Here is a 19,628-nt window from a genome sequence, read left to right as displayed (position 1 = left end):
GAATGACATGGAGAAGGGCCTTCCTGTCTGTGGCTCCCCAATCTGTGAAGCTCCCAAATGAAATCTGATTGACTTTGTTAATTAAAAACATATTTCTGTAGCAAGGCCTTTGGAACATAACTGAATTGGAAACTAAAAGGGAAAGCTTTATTGCACACTGGTTAATGTTTTAATTATCAATACAGAGTTGGTTATTATAATAATTGTTCTACTATGTTTCTTATCTTGTTGTTGTTAGCCGCCCTGGAATCCTGCAGGAGGAAGGGTGATATGTAATAATAATAATAATAATAATAATAATAATAATAATAATAATAATAATAAATAAACTGCCAATGGAAAGAAGGCTGCAACAGAGGCTCATAGATGGGAAGAACTCCAGGATGGTATGGAGGGCAACACTATATCTCTCCAGGAATGGACGGCACACATTCACTTTTTAGGGGTAAAGAAAAAATATTCATAAAGAATCACCATTGCAGTAGTAGCTAAACCTGGCGTTCCTAATTTCTGCAGCAGGAAACCAGGTTTTGTCCCTTCTTCTTTGTGTCCTATATTGCAGTATGTTTATTTTATCTGATACAATTCAATAAAGGGGGGCACACTACTGAAAATTGTGCCAGTCTGTATCAGCATACTTACTACGCTACGTAACCTGCATTATTTTCATCTGCAGAATGGATCTGCAGAGTAGAACACATTTAAATTATGTCTCCAGATTTCAATTCATACATTTCCTCAACAAGGGACACATACAAAATGGTTACTACAACAAATAAAAACATATTTGTTTACAACTAAGTAGAAGCTTTATATTAATTACACTGCTGAACTTTGTAATGATCCGGTTTGGACTATGAAATTGGCACTCCCAAAGCAAGTAGCATTCCCAACAGGGCCTTGGCCTCCTCCCCCAGTTTTTGAAGGCTTGAATTATAATCAGAGTCAGAAAAGGCCGACTTCTCCCTCTTCCCATTACTTACTTCGTGGCAGCAGAGTGAGGTGCAGATTTGGTGTGGATCTGAAATTAACCAAGCTATTTCCCTTAAAATACACATTTTAAAAACTCAGTTTGGAAAACTAAGTTCTAAGGCTATCATGAGATGGCAACTCAGCTCATCAGTGCTTTAAAGCACACCCAGGATCATAATCCAAAGTCTTTGGTATTGCAGTCTATATGCTTTCTGCACTACAGAATTTACACTGACTTAAAGGGACAGATGTAAAATTCAGGATTGATTTCTGCTTGGTTCTCTCTACATTGATAAGGACACTAAGCAAGATCACTTACTTGAAGACTACGTTTCCAGAACTTTCACTTAGCCTGGCTGTTTCTGGACACACTAGCATTTCTCCATCACAGTGATAGTAAAGTGTTTGAGCTGCTTGGTTGATGGAGTCAAAATATTCGTTATTTGAACAATACTAAAATAGCATATGATGTTTACAATGCTTTATTTTGGAACTATATTATTCTTTTAAACAGAGAAGAGAAGCTTTACTTTAACGGACACAATCCCACCAAAATTAAACACCACTGGTTTCTATAGGAGGGAAAAGAATGTGCTTAAAATATTTCTCTTGAAAACAACATGATTTATTTTTGTTGGATCTTTCCCAGTGACTAAGCCATGAATTCAGTTTTAAGAGATTATATAACGGCATACTTTAAGGAGCATTTAAAATATTAACACTCTCTTTCTCTCTCAACTTTCCCCTGTCCTGTCATTGTGAGCTGTTTCTTACTGTATGAGATGGTGCATAGGATCCTAGAAACCAGATTTTCAGAACAAGGGAGAGAGATAAGAGACATGTTCGGAACCAATTTTTTATATGTCATACAAACTCCCCCTCCCCTGGCCTCTGTCTCGTTACAACAAGTGTATCCCAATATAATGTTTTGGGATAGGCCTCAATAGCATCTTGTTTGCTTGCTTGCTTGCTTACAAACTTTTTCCAGGAAGTATAACACATTCTAAGCGACTGAGTGTCTTTGTTACCCTACTCTTTTATCTGTTAAACTCCAAGGTTGTTGTTAATAGTGATTTTCTTTAAATGTAATTTTGAAGAAGGTACAGATTCTTCTGTTATATCCAATAGGACTGAAAATTTAACTTCTGGCTTGCGGAGTATTGCTGGGACTGAGTCTGAGCGCCACTAGCACTCTGCTCTGGGCAAACTACTGACTGAACAATATCAGCTCCCTAAAGATGGCACTCCCATACTTTAAAATGTTTAGGCCAAAAAAAGGACTCACATTTCTTGAGTTTATTGAATGAATTTGTCTTGCTAACATGTCAGCTGGCAGACTCAAAGTGAGAGAGCTAGTTTTTCAAACCACTCAGTCCATTTACTTTTATTTCAGAAACTCAGTTTGCAAGCTACCATTTTCAGTCTACCTCCCTCTACCAGCCCAGCTTGTGCAAATTCATTCCAGGAGGTTAATTGATGAAGGACTTGCTCAACCAGTGCTGAATCACCCTTTCCACATTGTGAGCTCACTGAAACATCTAAATATCCAGTGCAACTTAGAAGTAAATCACCTGGTCGTGTCAAAACAACCACTGTGAAAAGATGCTAAAGATCTCATTGCTATTTTATTTCAAAAAGTAAATACAAAAAGTTGCACTGAAGTTAATCTCACTCTCCCTACCAAAAGACTTATTTATTACATGCCCACATGTGGTTTCTAATTATGCAGCAAGAAGTTTGACAAAAGATGCATCTCAACAAAAGGCTTGTGGAATTATGCTGAAATGAGCAACCACTCTGGTAAACTATAGGGACAGCATGGGTATAACGAGCTAGACCTCTGGCAGGTTTTAGCTTTCATTCAAAAAAGCAAGTTTCTAGTCCTCAACCTATTTTGGGAGGGGGCAGCATCCTTTGTATTATGCCCACCACTACTTCAGCCTCTTTGTCAACAATTTCAGCTTTTGCAAAACTCCAATACATTGCCAGGAGATTATTTTTCAAAATAAACTCACTTTACATATATGTAATTTTTGTGTGATGGCAAACTTTGAATCTTACTCCAGTAGAAAGTAAGTGACTACAATGAGTTCAGCACACAAGATAAGGAAAAGATGAGCACCTTGGTTCAGCACCATTTATTCTCCAATACCTTAAATCTGTAGATAGGAATCTGTGAAATCAGAACATCTGCTTCCATTATGTAGGTAAAGAAAGCTAAGAGTTAAATAGTGCATTTTAAGTTTATTTGCCCTGTTTCTTCTAAACCTTTACAACACCATAATCAAAGATCTATCTGGAAATACAGGAGGATAAGAAACACTTATTTTTTAATGAAATAAGTCAGAATTCCTGCAGTTTTAGCAAACACCTATGAGGTACTTAAAATGTTTCTGGAGCCACATGTACTTAATCACTGGCTTAAGAGGAACAGGTGACTTTTGAGTCACCACATTTAGGGACTAATTTTTGTTGCACCCTGCAGTGGGCTACATGTAGTCCAAGAATACCAGAGAATTTCTCCAGTGACTAAGGAAAATGCATTCCTGAAAGCAAAAGAGTCGTGCCTCTCCCACACTACTAAACAGTAAACAGCAACAGGGAGAGGAGATGAAAAACTATTCTTTTAAGAGGTACTACTTTATGCTTCAGACAGACTAATAAAGTTTAATTGTCTGGAATCTGGTGACTCTTACTGTATAACTTCCCTCTGATATAGGTCTTCCATTTGGATTTTAAATGCTGGTGAAATCACTGAAATAAAATTTCCGTGAGGTTGGGAAAGAAAAAGAGAGAGGTTTTCCCAACTTTTAAACTTCAAGTTTATCTACAGAGGTTGGTCTAAAATGGGTTCCGCTTCTGGTGATAAAAGAGAACCATGAGGTCATGGCATGAGAAGCCTAGGTAGTTTAAATGACGAGATTAAAATCTGGAAACTATGATGCTTTAAAAACAGATAATGCTTTTAGTGAAAGGCTTTTTGAACACACTCAGGTGACCTGCCTGAAATGAGGCAACAAAGAACTGAACACTTGACTTAGAGGTGTAAGGCCCTAGATGCTTCCAGTTTACAAAGTTGGTTCGCATGGTTAAATTACCTCTATGCAATCCTGCCTCCAGATTCCCTGTCTCTCAGGACAATTCCTATTACTGTAGAAGCAGAACCTCGCTTCTGCAAAGTAGCAGCCATAGGACATCCTCCATGGGGCTGCATCACAGGCGGGTCATTGAGGAGAAGGGCAGGAAGACAAAACTGATGATGTCAGTCAGCCTTCAGATTTTGCACCTTTCTCAGCAGTGAAGGACATATCCCCTTTTAATCTACAACAAACCAGAAGAGCCTCCTAGTACAAATATGTTACCAGTCCAAAAGATGGTAACAAAAACATTTGAGTCTGAAGCAACTTTTACATGTGCATAAGTCAGCAGATACAAAAGATGCTAAAATTAAAACACCAGTTACAACAATTAGGCATGCTAAGTTTGTTGTCCATTCTCGATCAAGGACATCTTGACAATGTTTTGCAAGGACACAACCTTAGCTGGTTACCCACTAGATCATCTAGCCTTCTGAAAAATATATCAAAACCATTACTTTGATACATCATAATTTCCCTCCTTGATCAAACTACTCTCTAATCATCATTTCTAGCTTTACTCTGTCAGTTATAAAGGCAGAAAACAGAAGTTTTGTGCATTTGATTAACTTCCAAACGGTTCAGCCTTTTCGAAGTTAAAGAGCAGTTACAATTTTAATGTGAACTGAAATTAAATGTTAAAAAGGAAGTTCATTGATTAAAATTTTTAATACCCACAAAATTGTTATTCTAGAAAAGTTTTAGTGTTCCCTCTACCAATTTCTCTAACAGAGAACTATATCTACCAAAAAAATTACAATTTACAGCTGCTCGTGAAATGTTACACTTCTATTTTTATTTTTAATTTGCTTTTATTTTATTTTTTGTTGCCACATGAAGAGGCTATTCCCACTAGTTCCGTTGAAGTTCAGGTAAGTAAATGCAGGGTACTGCTGGTGGTGATATAACAAAAGCCAGAAGCCTAATGATCAAATCTTGTTGCCTTGTCGTTTCAAAGATAGGGTACTTCAGAAAGGCCAGGCTTGGAAAAGGATCAATGCCACACAAAAGGCAACTAAAACTGATAGTTCAGAATAAAAAGAGTTATCCGAGGATTTCCAAGATAATATTGCAAAGAGCTATTGCTATGCAAATTCATAGGGGAAAAGGTAAAAAAAGAATAGGTGATATCAAAAAGTTATTCAAGCTTTTGAACAACAGAAACTCTATGCCCCTGAGTATTATTAATAAAATTATTATCATTGAGAATTAGCTATTTTTCTAGCCTGAGAATTAGCTATTTTTCTAGCAAACCAATACTTCCATTATACCTTCAGTACAGTTAAATAGGCAGTTGTCTACCTGAAGTATCTACATGTATAAAAGTTTAAAAATAACCTGTCTAGAATTGTGTGTGTGTGTGTGTGTGTGTGTGTGTAAATATGTTTAGAAATAATTGTGAAGAATTAGTTATTTGGCAATGAAGATTTCTGTATATTTGAATGCTTGCACATTTTTTAAATCAACAAAAGCCGGTATCCTAAAAAGATATATCAAACAATGTTAGCATTCTCTTTCTAACATTCCCAAACAATGGGGCCTTTTAAATGTTTGTGATTTTTTTTTTTTGCAAAGCCTTTCTTCAGCTGTTACTCTTCCTGCCCCAACTCCTTACTGTTATTACATACGTACAGCTTTCCTCACCATCTTGATATGTGACCATTCTCTTCTTTCCCTATCATTGCTTTCTCCACATTTCCCTCATGTGTAATCCTTGACTGTAAAATCATCAGAGCAGGGACCTCTCCAGTGCTTTATCTCTGTAGAGTGTTATGTTCACTGATGGCACCGTATAATAAAGTATTTTCCCACTCCTTAGTCAAGTTGAAGCACGGGCATTTGTCATGTACAGAACCAATACTAATAGCTCCAAGCTCCTTAACTCAAAATGGCAACCTGTATAAGGTTATACTGGAACGCATTATTTAAACTAAGCCAGCCAATCTTCTAGACTGTTGAGCAACTAAGACCTGAACTCTAAAAGCAAATGGCATGCCGTGTGTTTTTCATTGCTGAAGTTCCATGATTCTTCCTGATAGACACACTACATTCTGACAGCTGCCTTAAAATCAATACCAATATGAAACCAGCTAACAAATTCCTGGAGTTCAGAGAAGTGCCCTAGAGAGGCAGCACTTTAGTAAAGTTACCTTACTTATCACAGCAAGTTCGATATTTAACCACCAGGGGATTTCCAAACTTTGCTGAGTTTTTGAAGTTAATGATTAATATTTCTGCCATCTGGAGACAGAGAGAAAGCGATAAGTACAATAGGTTGTGTTAGGATAACCACAATTACATTTTTCTTTTTTCCACCCCTCTCAGGACTTGCTAGGAAGGAAGACAAGTGACTGAAAACAGCAGCTAAAACCAAGCCTTCCAGGAGACATTGTGCTGGGTGGAGACAATGAAAACTTTCTTCCACAGCACTTGGTACTAAACTAAAAGCAACATCCTGTCCCTTCAGATGATTCCACACCATCTTGCCCTGCAGATCTCACCCTCTATTAGTTTGCTTTAAAGGAGAGTTTTAGTGGCAAGTACATGGAATGTGAAGATGAAATTGCAGGCCTCTGTACACATTTGTCCATAGAGCAGGTAGATGAAGCCAATGCAGAAGCCAATAGAAGCCACTATGCTCTTGCCACCCACCCAGCTTGCTTCAATCCCTCATTGTAGAAATCATTCTTTGCACGAACAAAATGCATACATGGAGGCTGGTGTACCCAACTGTGTGTTTTGTTTTGGTTTTGTAAAAGAACAAAAAAAGGGGATATTTTTTAATATACTTGCCATGGATGTTTGGAATTTACTGCCAGCAACCAACCAACTGGTTCTGCATTTCCAAGAAATCAATCTCTGAGTGTGGCAGTGCCTACACTTTAGAACAATTCCCTGTCTGTTGACATCAGGCAGACACCTTCATTGTACTATTATTGAGGCCTGCTAAAAACATGTTTGTTTAGGTGAACCCACTCAGATATGTAGAATGTTGATATGCATAATGTTTTAATCTGTTCTTAGTTCATTGCTGGTTTAATTTTTTAAAAAAGATTTGTTTAAGTGTTTACTGATTATTTTGCTCTCTGCAAACTGCTTTGAGGCTTTTCGCAATCAAGCGGTGTATAAATTTCATGAAATAAAATAATAAATACAAAAACATACATTTTTTAAATGGAAAGGTCAAGACAAATTAACCGAAGATTTTTTACAGCCCATTCTTCTTCCAACCACAGGTTACCTGACCCCTTGCCAAGGGTATCCAAAAACTTTACATTGTAGGAGCCCTAAGGGTTCAACAGGAATTGGGAGTACCATTATTAGTATACTTTGATGGTATACCGAGTTGGATGGGCTAACAGTTGGGTGGTATACCGAGTTGGATGGGCTCTTTCCCTTCTCCCATTTAGAAACATCCATAGTTTCTTGTATTAGAGGAGGGTACGAAGCACAACTCAATTCTTTTAAACATATATGGTCCTTTTTACCATACGGTTTTCTACAAATGTTCCTTGTGAACCAGTCCCTACACTCTGCCTGAGATACAAGACAATTTAGAAAACCAGATCACAGGCTAGGATGCATTAACTTACTGTGAGGTTTAATTGCATTTTTTCTGAACACAGCATTCAGATGCATCCCAAGTAATCAATATTGAAGAATATAAATCATGACTTCAAATGGAAGTGACAGTCTTAAATTAACAGCACAGAGATGCATTCTGGTTCAGTTCTTTGATTTACTCAGTTTTGTAAAACCCAAAGCTTCAAAAAGAACTCACACTGGCATTAATTAAACAACATTTTTATTACCTACTATCAAAGCATTACAAGGAGGGTTTACTAGTCAGCTCTGCTAAGGAATTACAAGCTTCACTCAATTAACAGTCTAACTTTTTTGTGGTGTCACTGCTAATTGAGATATTTTTCATTTTTATATCTTCTAAATTAATGTTGTACAGGAGAGCTCAGTCCAAGCACACAGGCAATCAGAGGAATCAACAGGAATCCTGAGGTCAGGAGAATTAACAGTGAAATATTTTAGTCATTAACTAAGTTTCAAAGATGCTGGCAATGACAAAGGGGGCTTTATTTTACCCTGTGATGGGAAGATCCTAGGTCAACAAGAAGTAACTATAGACAAGAATATTTAAATTTCCAAATGCAAATCTATTCTCATAGAATTAGCCGAGACACTGGACTGCCATTTCCAGAAATAATGAAGGCAGACATGAGAGTCTACGTAGCCTTGGGTATACAGGAAAATATTTGAGTAAGTGGAGACAAGAGTAATTGAAGACAACGCCCTAGCTGTTCTTTCATTAAAGTTAGGCTGTATGGTACTATATGAAATTGATAAAACAATGAGAAGTTATATAGCAATGGATTATTTCAGTTTTATTGACAACTAAAGGAGTTACACAATTTTTCACTGGAAGTAATCACCAAGCTGACTGGGGGCTACATGTTTCTCACCCCAGGTATAAATGCTCACACAGATCATGTTATTTATTTTGAAAGTTTCAAAATATTTATATTTATATTTACCTTTCAAACTTCCTATATCTTGATATAATAGGATGTGTTCCATTGTAAGATAGTCTTATTAATATTTGTAATATCGTTTAGAGTTTGCATGGCACATGCAATGTTCACAGTCATAAAATAAATGGTGTAATAGTACAATGTTACTTTATCTAATCAGAAAATGTTTTGAAACTATCTGCAACTTGCAGTTTTAAGATTTCACAGCAATACTGTACTCAAGTTGAGTAAGTGAAGTCAAGAACAAAGGAGTCAAGCTCACAGTTTTTTGAAGGGAAAGTGTCTTAGATGGAGGCTTCTCTAGGTACAAATTGCAGATTCTTGCATTTTAGGCAAACCAGTAAGACATTGTTCGCACAATTAGCAATTGTGAACGTGTCTTTTTTTAAAAAAAATAGATGGTGGATCTGGAAAGGGTTCCTTGTAGGGATGTGTAGTTTAATAATCTATCATCTTCTGTAGTCCCTATATATATTGTTTTCCCCTCCATTTTATTCACAGCAATAAAAGTCCCCCCTCCCCTGAAGTGCAAAAGTCATAGAATCATAAAGGTGGAAGGGATCTTGAGGGTCAACTAGTCCAACCCCCAGCAATGCCGAAATCTTGCCCACAGCCATCCTTGGGTGGGCTCAAGCTACCAACCTTCTGGTTAATGCACTGACCCATTGCAGGAGAAACCTAATCTGGATTGGGACTGCAGTAATGAGCAAACCCTTTCTAGAATTTCAGTCTGGATCACCCTTTCTCTATGCCTGCTATTAACCTTTTAAAAACCACTCATGCAATTGCTAATGGTATGAATGGTGTCTAATCGAGTTTGGCTCTTGGTATAATGACTTCCATATAAAAATCAACTAGATCAAGGGCAGTGGTCACCACACAGTGCAAGGAATTATGTATAACAAAAAGCCTATACGAATGATCGCAGCAATTACCTACAACTTAAACTGCAATGTATCATGTGACCTACCCTGAGAACTACAGAAGGAAAGTATACAAAAGTGAATACTAATACTAATAATGGCAACAGTAATGATGATGATATAGCCACCCAGACTGATTTTTCAAGGCAACAACAGGAAAACATATCAGTTCCCTTAAGTACCAATTACAATAATAAAATACTTTTAAATAATTATTCAAGTAGGTTGTGCTAAAAATGGCACTGTCTATTTAGAAATAATATTTTTTTTCAAGGTAGCAAAAGGCAGCTGGGTAATCTTTCCTGCCCTTGACCACTTTTTGTTTAAGGTTCAGCATAGCCAGTTTCTGTTTTTAAAGCAAGACTTTTACTTTTTGATGCTTTCCTCTGCATTATTAATTTATTATATTTCAAATTCTACTGATGCTCTCTCTTTCAGAAAGACAGATTGATAAAATATGTAGAGTTAAATTTTGATCAGTGAAGTAAAATACTAAATCAGTGGCACTGAATTAAGTGCACATTTGTTTTCTAGTATTATAATGAAAATTTTAGATGACCTTCAGCAATACATAGTGCCATCTGTTTATTAAACAGAGGGCTCCGAATTCCTCAAAAAGGCACCTAAGCTGAGGACTTGGCAGTGCCAAGAACAATGCCACTTCAACTGAGGTGCCGCCACTTCTGGGGCAGAACGTGTAATCACTTTGTTAGAGAGCATTTTTAAAAGCAGAAGTCACTCTCTCCAGGAGAAACCACGAAAGTCAATCTCTCTAGTGAAAACTACAAAAGTAATTTAGGTCGCAGAATGTAATCATCACGAGTTGAATTTGGCCAGAAGAACATCAGGGTTAATAACCTCACTCTTGCGATAAGCACCAAGGGATCCTTAATGACCAGTATAAATTGAACTCCTTCCTTCCTCTTTATTAACATACTATGGGGCTGATTCAAACCTACAAAAGCAAGAAATTAAGAAATGAAACTGCTAAACTCACCCTGTTGTGCTTATATGTGGAAGCTATCAAGATTGCCTGTTGTGAAGAAGCCCTGACGCACAGCCTCTACAATACTAGTTCATGATGATGTGACATGGGGAGGGGGGAGATGATCTTCAAAGTTGGACTTTTAAATAAAGGAAGTTACTTTCTCTTGCTGCTTTATTCATGAACCATGTGTTCTTAGCATTTTAGTATAGACTAACATACATTTGATGGTCGTTAACTGTCTTGAGGTCCCAAATTGTATGGAAAAGCAGAACTGCCACCACAGCACTCATATGGCTGACTTTAAATCTTGGCAACCTCGTGAAAAATTAAAAATCCAGGATAAACTTGAATCACAGATGAACCAAAATTAAGAAAAAAACAAACAAACAATGAGCTCATTTGTCAAAGCTGTGAAGCAGATTCATAGCCGCTCTCTGGCTGCACCTGTGAGGTGAGATAATTGACCGAACGTATGAGAGACGCCTAGTTATATCATATCAGCACAAATGCACCGGTTAGCTAATTTTTAGTTGAATGTTATGCTAGGGAAATTGCTTCAGATAAACAGCTCATTACAAGTTGGCATCTACTATGCAGTGCAGTTCAGATAAGTGGCCACTTTTTGTGGCTGCATTCACACATAGCATTAAGCTGGAGTTTTGGGCTGATCGTGGAGTGCTGTGAAACAAATGGCTTTCTGGTTTGTTTCCCCGTTTCCCGTTATGTTGGAAACAGGGATGGTGGTTTGCTGCTCCTTAACAAGTAATGGTTGTTAGCCAACCTTCAGCTATGGTTTGTTGTTGCCTTATGGATTCTGGCTTGTTAGGGAGCAACAAGCTACAATCTCTGGTTCAGACTTAATGAAAACACAAGGTGTACTGGTTTGTTTATCTCACTTGCACCAGGAGATGAACAAATTGGGAGTGATTGGACAGCATGCACTACCACACTGCATAATAAACCACGATAAGCAGAGTCACTGGCATATCATTATATGCAAACAAAGCGATAGCAACCAATTTTTTAAATTATAGGTTATTATACAGGGCAGAGTTTGGGGGGGGGGATTCACCTAAACTGAAGCCTTGTATTTTCTGACCTGACTATGTAAACTAGAATTACTTTCTCACAAAAGTGTTTTAGAAACTAACAAAATAACCTTTTCTAGATTGATACAAAACAGGGGGAAATGTTAATACCTTGCATTAAATATTTTACACTGATAGTCTTCTGCTGTTTAATACAAAGCTACAGAAATTATTTCCTTCTCCATTTCAAGCTAAGGGTAGGGAAGGGATCAGCCAAACAGAATTGGCATGGAAATAACTATGGGTGATCAGAAAGCTGCATAATGCATCCATCAGCCTCAACGTACCCACTAACAAAAATAAATTACTTGCATTTGAAAAGAACTGTAATTCTTTCAGAGACTCTTCACAGTCCCAAACATGGGGTGCTATGTTGAGTCTCAAAGAGTAATGCTTTCAAGCACCAAACTGGGCCAAATGATAAAACAGAAGTAAAAAGTCCAAATATGAGCGGGGAAAGAATGTATGCTTCAAGTTCTATTTATGTTAAAGAGTGGTTTCCCCATGAAGTTTTCTATAAGTAGTCCCAGGATAAACAGTATCACCAATCATGTTTCATAACATTCACTACAGAATTATATCGCAACACCAATGTGTCAAGAGCGAATGCATTCAAACAAACATTTATTCTCCTTGCCTATAGCTTCCTCAAAATAAAGTTATCTGAGAACCGAAAATTCTCATTTAGTCACAGCCCACAGATAAGTAGCTATCTAAAGAATATAGTGATAAATAGGTTACAGTGGTGCCTCGCAAGACGAAAAGAATCCGTTCCGCGAGTCTCTTCGTCTTGCGATTTTTTCGTCTTGTGAAGCAAGCCCATTAGCGGCTTAGCGGATTAGCGCTATTAGCGGGCTTAGCGGATCAGCTGATAAGCGGTTTAGCGGCTTAGCAGATCAGCTGATAAGCGGTTTAGCGGATCAGCTGTTAAGCGGCTTAGCGGATCAGCTGTTAAGCGGCTTAGGATCAGCTGATAAGCGGCTTAGCGGCTTGGGAAAAGGGGGGGGGGAAACCTGCAGGAACTTGGAAGACATTTTCGTCTTGCGAAGCAAGCCCATAGGAAATTCGTTTTGCGAAGCACCTCCAAAACGGAAAACCCTTTCGTCTAGCGGGTTTTCCGTCTTGCGAGGCATTCGTCTTGTGGGGCACCACTGTATTTTAGTTTTACTAAAAATAACTTTAAAAATACTGTATTAGAAAACTTCCTTTATGGAGAACTCTTCATAAAGGAACATATGAAAAATAATCTAGTCTTTGTTGTAAGTCTCCAACCTTAGGAATACCTTTGCATTCTTAATGCCTTTAACCTTCTGAAGACAGTCAGTTTCTTAGACAGTATTTAGTAATGGTCTCCTGCATCAAGGACAAAAGCTTCATTTGAGCAGTTAAGACTAGGCCAATTGTACACAACTGGTTGGCATTTAAGGACTTTGTGAAGGAAGGGTCCTGTTTCGCTTTTATCTCAGTACTTCCAGGTAGCGCACAATGCTCAACAAATCAAAGAGAAGTTGCGTGCAAACCAGAGGAGGCAACCACACATTTACAGTGTTGCATAAAGTTTCAGTTCATTGTCCACAATTAGCACAGTTGCTTGAAAAATCACCAAGTACTGCTGTTGTGTCATTTGAAGTCCCAATACAGAAAGAGAAAGGGGCAAATTTAGCAGATACAAAAAAGCAACACTATGTGTGTGTGGGGAGGATAAATGCTCTGTGTGTGTGCATGCGCACACAAGAGACAAGAGGACCACTTTAATGCTTAATTATAGATGTTGGTTAAAATAGTGGTTGTTTGATTTTTTAAAAGAGTATTAAACGTTTCTGTGCTTTTCTCCTCTTCTGCAACGCCATCCTCTCAGTACTGTCCTTTGCCTTCTCTGCTTCCTTCAAACCCCACTCAAAAAGAGGACCTGGACAGGAAGTTATTAAACTTCAATCCGCAACGCATCTTCTGCACACTTTGCAAGGCTGAACTTTTCACCCACAGCCTACATGACACCCTTTAGCACAGCCATAGTGAGGAAAGGCACAGCAACTCAGACAGCAGGATAGCGCCACAATTCATCGCCAACCCCATTTGACACAAACAAACGGTGTGTCAGTCCTTTGAACGGGAAAGACTTATTATGAGGCAGCTGCCGAAAAAGCAAAAGGGGCACATGGGCCAGGCTGCTACCGAATCATGACCCCTCTCTGGTTCAAATGTGAAATATACTAAAACTTTCAGAATCACATTTTCCCCACGACAGGAGTGGTCGCAGACACGAATGCTGGGGAGTGAGTGGCTTAGAGTATTCTAATAAACGCAGGCATTGTTTGCACAGCTCTGAGAAAAGGGTTCAAAACAAAGCTATGCTGCTGGTGGGCAAGCAGCAGAGAGCAGGATAATTTAAAGCGTGTGCTTTTCCCTTCCCCTTTGTAGGAGGCATGCCTGTCACTGCGCAGCTGTGCTGCCGGCGTCATCACTCCCTCTGTCTCCCGTCTTGCTAATTAAAAGGTTGATCACAGAACAATGCTCTTCTCATTAATTTCAGTGTTCCGATTGGGCAGGATCCCCGTTTGCTCCGCCTGATCTTTTCCATGCGGTTGAAGTTAATGTGACAGGAGTCCGAAGATGGATTACCTGCTGCCATATTGCCCATCGCCTCCAATCAGGAGCTATCTGTGTAAACTGATTGTTCTAATTTGCTCTCATTATTTTTACAATATCAGGAGAAAATAACGCACACAGCTCACTGTCAAAGCCATGGAAATCAGTCATTAGTTAAACCTAGACACTGAGTGGCTTTATTAGGACACTGCAGCTTATTGATGTGCAGCTCCAGCAAAGTAAGATAGCATTTTCTTTTCAAACGGAAAGAAAGAGGCTTCAGCTGAGAGGCAGTATTTATTAGACTAATTCCAGGAGCAGCAGAAAGCTTGCTGCCCTGACACAGTTAATTGGCATCTTGATGTGTACAGCAGATTAGGAACAATGAAAATGTTGCAGTTCGGGCATTAGGAAAGACCATCCAGCAAATCTGAATGTGAATTTGCACACAATACCAAGGGCAGACAACTGTGTAACCTTCTGACCAGATTTAACACAAATGTGCTTTAAAATTGAAATATGGCAATCAATAAAACAGCCAGCACAGAAACCCCTGCACTTCTGCAACTCAAAATATCATATTAAGCAGTATCCTAGCACAATAAGGTACACAAGACACATCAATAACGTTCTACATTCTCAAGAGCTGCTCCCAAGGTCAGACATCTTGTTGTGAGTACCCAGCAGATTCTCTGAAGGTCAAAAGACTCTACAGCTTTACTTGATCGATAAGGCAGCAAGTTCAACCAGGACCTTCTGCAGAGACTGCTTTGTGCTGCTACCTGGTGCCTCAACAATACATGGAAAGAGACCTTCTCAGAGGTTAGAGGAGACTATAGTTCCACAGCAAAGCTGAGTGATAATATAACTGACAGAAACTAGTGTTGTGTACCATGATTCAAAGCTTCCACAACCACATGACTAAATGAAGCATTTGTAAAGAAAGAAAACAAGAATCCTTATATGCCAGGCACATCAGTTGCAGTAACAGTCTTGTTCTGTGACAGACAGGACATGAAAACAAATTCTATACAAATATCTAAATTAGCTCTTTGTAAAGGTTCCGACAGAAGAGTGAGGATGCACAATATTTCACTAAAAAAGTTAAATCCAAACAGGGAAATTCAAAGTTAACGGTTCCAAATCTAAGCACAGCAACAAGCAACAAAAATACAAATTGGTAGATTCCAGAGAGAGAGAAAATCTCTCTTGGGCAGTTTTGACTCCTTTAGGGCACCGCCTCATTTTTAGTAGAACATAGCAATCTCTTGTGTTAATCATTATTTTTAATTTTCAGAAATAAGAAGAAGAAAATTCTGTCCCAGGCTTTTCTTTGTTGCTTTTGACTAATTTCTTTTTTACAAGCCGTTTTGAGTTTTTCTACCATACGGGGTAAATCAGAGCAGTATGGTTCTCAGTACTGCTTGGCCCCTCCTCTCCTAATGGACTCCTCTTTAGAGAGGCTTTGCCAAGCTTTACTCCTCAGAATTCCTGCATGGAAAATGGTGCGCCATGCCACAGTCGGAGAAACGTGCTGATGGCACAAATTACAAGCCCCCAGCCGAATGCTCCAGCCCCCACCATTCGGGCAGATTTATGTGGGCTCTTGCCGACGTTATTACAAGTCAGAGTTTATTGGGAAATTGTTACATTATGCGGAGTGTCTAACAAATTGCTTATGCTGCTATAATTGGATTACAACAGCCGCTTGCTCCCACCGGTAAGATTAGGCAAGTAGGACTCCTGCCGATCTCTGAGCGTTAGCAGTAATTTTATTTGCCTTGCCTCTCTCTTTCCTAACAACATGCCTCTCTCCCTGCCAGCTGTCTGCTGAAAAGGCACAGGCTTGTTCCTTGGCCCTAACAATGCAATTACAGCCCTGCAGATCGCACTGTTTGTGCATTAACTACAGAGCCAAAACGAGGCGAATTGATCGTTTGACTTTTGGAGTGGTCACGTGATCCCTGTGTGCGGGTGATCCGGCATGCATCAGCGGGCAATGCTGCAGTACATGCCTGATGAGGAACTTGCTTCTCATTATTACTCCTCCTAGGGACAAAGACACAAGAGCCTTTCTGAGCTGATCCAGTCCCATGTAAACATGCTCTCAACTTAGCAAAAGAGTGGATAAGGCTAGAACAGAGTTCCCCTTCCAAAATTCTTCCCTCAGATTTCTAGGTCTGGTGATGTTCCTGCAGCACACTAGGCTGTTATCCAAAAAGGTCACTCAGATGTTCCAGCTTGATGACTTACGCCCAGGAAGTGGATTTTCGCCACCATTTCATGAAATACGCCATTGTTCTCCCCACTTTACAGATAGGAAAACTAAGGTAACTAATGTCTCCACCCCCATCGTTCAGCCCAGACACTGAGGTCCAGCGCCAAGGGCCTTCTGGCGGTTCCCTCACTGCGAGAAGCGAAGTTACAGGGAACCGAGCAGAGGGCCTTCTCGGTAGTAGTGCCCGCCCTGTGGAACACGCTCCCATCAGATGTGAAGGAAATAAACAACTATCTTACTTTTAAAAGACATCTGAAGGCAGCCCTGTTTAGGGAAGTTTTTAATGTTTAATGCTGTATTGTGTTTTTAATATTCGGTTGGAAGCTGCCCAGAGTGGCTGGGGAAACCCAGCCAGATGGACGGGGTATAAATAATAAATAATAATAATTATTATATAACTTGTCCATGAATTCCACTGCTGAGCTGTGGTTTAAATCTACACCTGCAAGGTCAACAGGCGGTGTTCAGTTCAGAAGACCACAAATGGTACATTACCAATGAAACATGCATAAATATCGCCCTTTTTAATTATGCTTGCTTCCAGACATAAGTTGTTAAATAGACACATGATCGTTGCACATGAGGATGTGTATAGTTTCTCCCTATGATCACCAAGGAAAATCTTGTCTGTGTCAAGTGACTCACAGATAACTGCATATTTTCCTAAGGGAGAAAGAAGTGGGTTGAAGGAAAACTGAATCATGAGATTTTTTTTATTTCTACCTCCAGCTCTATAAGGTTGAAAGCTTTAGCATGCCACTCTTTTGCTACTCATCTGTTAATTCAGTAGAACCATTAATGGCAAAAGTGGCTGGGTATCCCTAGCATTTAAGAGGTCCTTGGTTGAAAACAGGCTGGGGGAGGGTGCAATGGTTTGTGAAAATTGCTGGAGTGAGGGTTGGGGATGGAGAGAACTATTTCTACCCTTATTTATTTCATGATGAACCCAACATGTAAAGCAGCTTCCAAGACAGGAGGAGGCTAAAATAAAGGCAACTGATATACAATGTGTGCATACCGGAGAGAGAAAAATGCCTGTTTACATGTAGTTTAGCACTCAAAAGAAACTCTGAACAGCTGAAATGCCTTATAAATAGCTCAGACCCAGAGGAAGTGCAAACGTCTGCATTGTGAATTGTAGATCTTAATTACAGACAATGGCTGGTACAGCAAGTACTACAGGAAAAAAAACACCCAGTGAAACAGTTGCACTGTTCATGGCTGGCAATAACTCTTCAGGAAAATATTTACTATCAATCAGTTATGAGAAAAGGGACTCCGTGCTCATAAAACAGCACGTTGCTTCTCATACCAGCACCATTTTGATTCAGCATAATCTGAATTTAAACGGCTTGTTTCCTGCGGATATAATTTTGGAAATAAATAAAACAAATCTTCTATCAAAATCTGGAGAATGTGGGAAGGGGAAAGGGAGGGGAGACATGCACATTCTTTCTTCAATCCTTTTGCAAATAACTCTGACTAGGGGTGGGGGAAGGGGGAGACTGTGAAAATGTAAAATATTCCAGATTAAGGCAAACTAGCCTCATACTTAGATTATGACCAACGTGCCACTGTAAAGAAACTGAAAAGTCTAACTCTTTGGATGATTTTAATTATGCTTCATGGAGGCAGAATACTTGTGGGTATTAAGTAAACTTCATTTCAGTTTTACATTAGTTATAACACTTTTTATTTCCATTTAAGAAATTATCTCCAAAAGATAATTTAGCATGTGTGTGTGTGTGTGTCAGAGAGAGAGAGAGAGAGAGAGAGAGAGAGAGAGAGAGACAAAGAGATTGAATTCTAATTCCATAAGTTAAAAAACAATTTTGAGCCAAGCACAGCATCACGATGGAAATGCATCAATTTCTGTAAGGCAGTATTAGGTTTGTTCAACCATAATTATAAAGGAAACATGAACCTGGGCACAATATAGACCGTAGCAGAGTCCAACAGAAAGAAAAGCAGAAAACCCCCCAGTACTGAACACAGAAAAGTCACAATAGATAAATGGTACTTCAGTTAAGAAAAAGGTTGGCAAGACACCTCCAGGGAGAGCCCAACAAGACTGGTCAAGACCTTATGTGCACATTTAAGGGCCTGAACATTTTCAGGGTCTGAAAATCTCAGGAGCACTAAACTCAGAGTTTCTCAAGCTAGTGTTTTTGATTTCAGGTTCACCTTCTAATATAGTCTACCTTCTGCCTACCCACCCCCACCAGCCAACTATCTACTCATAGCAGGGTGTGTGGAGTCAAGTGCACAAAGCCTGCTGCACGTGTTCAAAAGATCCGCGAAGTAGGAAACTAATTCAACACATGCATCAGAATGAATGACAGAACAAGACATATCCAACTCCTCTGAAGGAAAGCAGCCCACCAGGAAAAAACTGTTGTGGCAAAGCAACTCCTTCCAATTCATACTGGGATGATGGAGCAAGTGGGAAAGCAGTGACTTCCTAAGATTCAATGCTAGAGAGCATTCAACTCAGCTGTGTCTTGGATGATGAGGGGAAGGAAAAGGTCTACCTGTCTGAGAACCCCATCCCCTATCTGTAACTTTTCATATCTGTCCAGGTGTTCTGCATGCCCAAAGTGGGACATTCACTAGCAGGCATTTTTAGCTGTGTACCATTCTACCAGATAGCTAAAGTGATCACAGTTACCAATACGTAGCTTGAAGAGCCAAGATTACTAAATAACAGAACAGCTGCTTGCCTGGCTGGCTTTCACTGCGCCAGTGAAAGCAACACCTTGCCTGTCCTTGAGCTCCAGTAAAAAGTTGTGAGGATGCCTTATCAAAGAAAGTTCGGCACAACAGCCAGTCCATACTGTTCTAAGGTGCTGAATTAGTAAGACAGAGAAGTATGTTGAAACTAAATGAAAGGATCCTTTAAAGGAGACAGAGGAGTCTACAACCTGAAATTCATATCTCTTATAATCCTAGGAAACCAGATACTGGCTCTGATGCCTGGTCTACCTTGTGTCTGATGGTAGCTATAATTTTAATACTGCCAACATGCTGAACGGTTTCTGCAGTTGACAGATGCATGCTGATGGTTAGATACCAGCTTAAACTCCATCTGAGATTTTATATCCCTTTTAAA

The 19,628-nt window shown here is 39.3% G+C and overlaps 2 protein-coding genes across 15 annotated transcripts in view; one reads left to right on the top strand and one right to left on the bottom strand.

Moving 5' to 3' along the window:
- POLL (DNA polymerase lambda) overlaps positions 1-10,725 on the top strand; it is a 132,673-nt gene extending 121,948 nt beyond the window's left edge. The window contains exon 11 of one of the 2 annotated variants that reach the window (XM_083505241.1): positions 6,435-10,725. The gene's annotated coding sequence lies outside the window, so the exon portion shown is untranslated. The remainder of the gene's footprint in view (positions 1-6,434) is intronic. The other variant, XM_083505239.1, reaches the window with a different exon arrangement.
- BTRC (beta-transducin repeat containing E3 ubiquitin protein ligase) overlaps positions 1-19,628 on the bottom strand; it is a 124,194-nt gene that overhangs the window by 32,549 nt on the left and 72,017 nt on the right. The gene's annotated exons all lie outside the window — the stretch shown is intronic.

The sequence above is a fragment of the Podarcis liolepis genome (assembly GCF_965112155.1).
Source record: "Podarcis liolepis genome assembly, chromosome: 5".
Lineage (NCBI taxonomy): Eukaryota > Metazoa > Chordata > Lepidosauria > Squamata > Lacertidae > Podarcis > Podarcis liolepis.
This window is presented reverse-complemented; position numbering and strand designations above follow the sequence as displayed.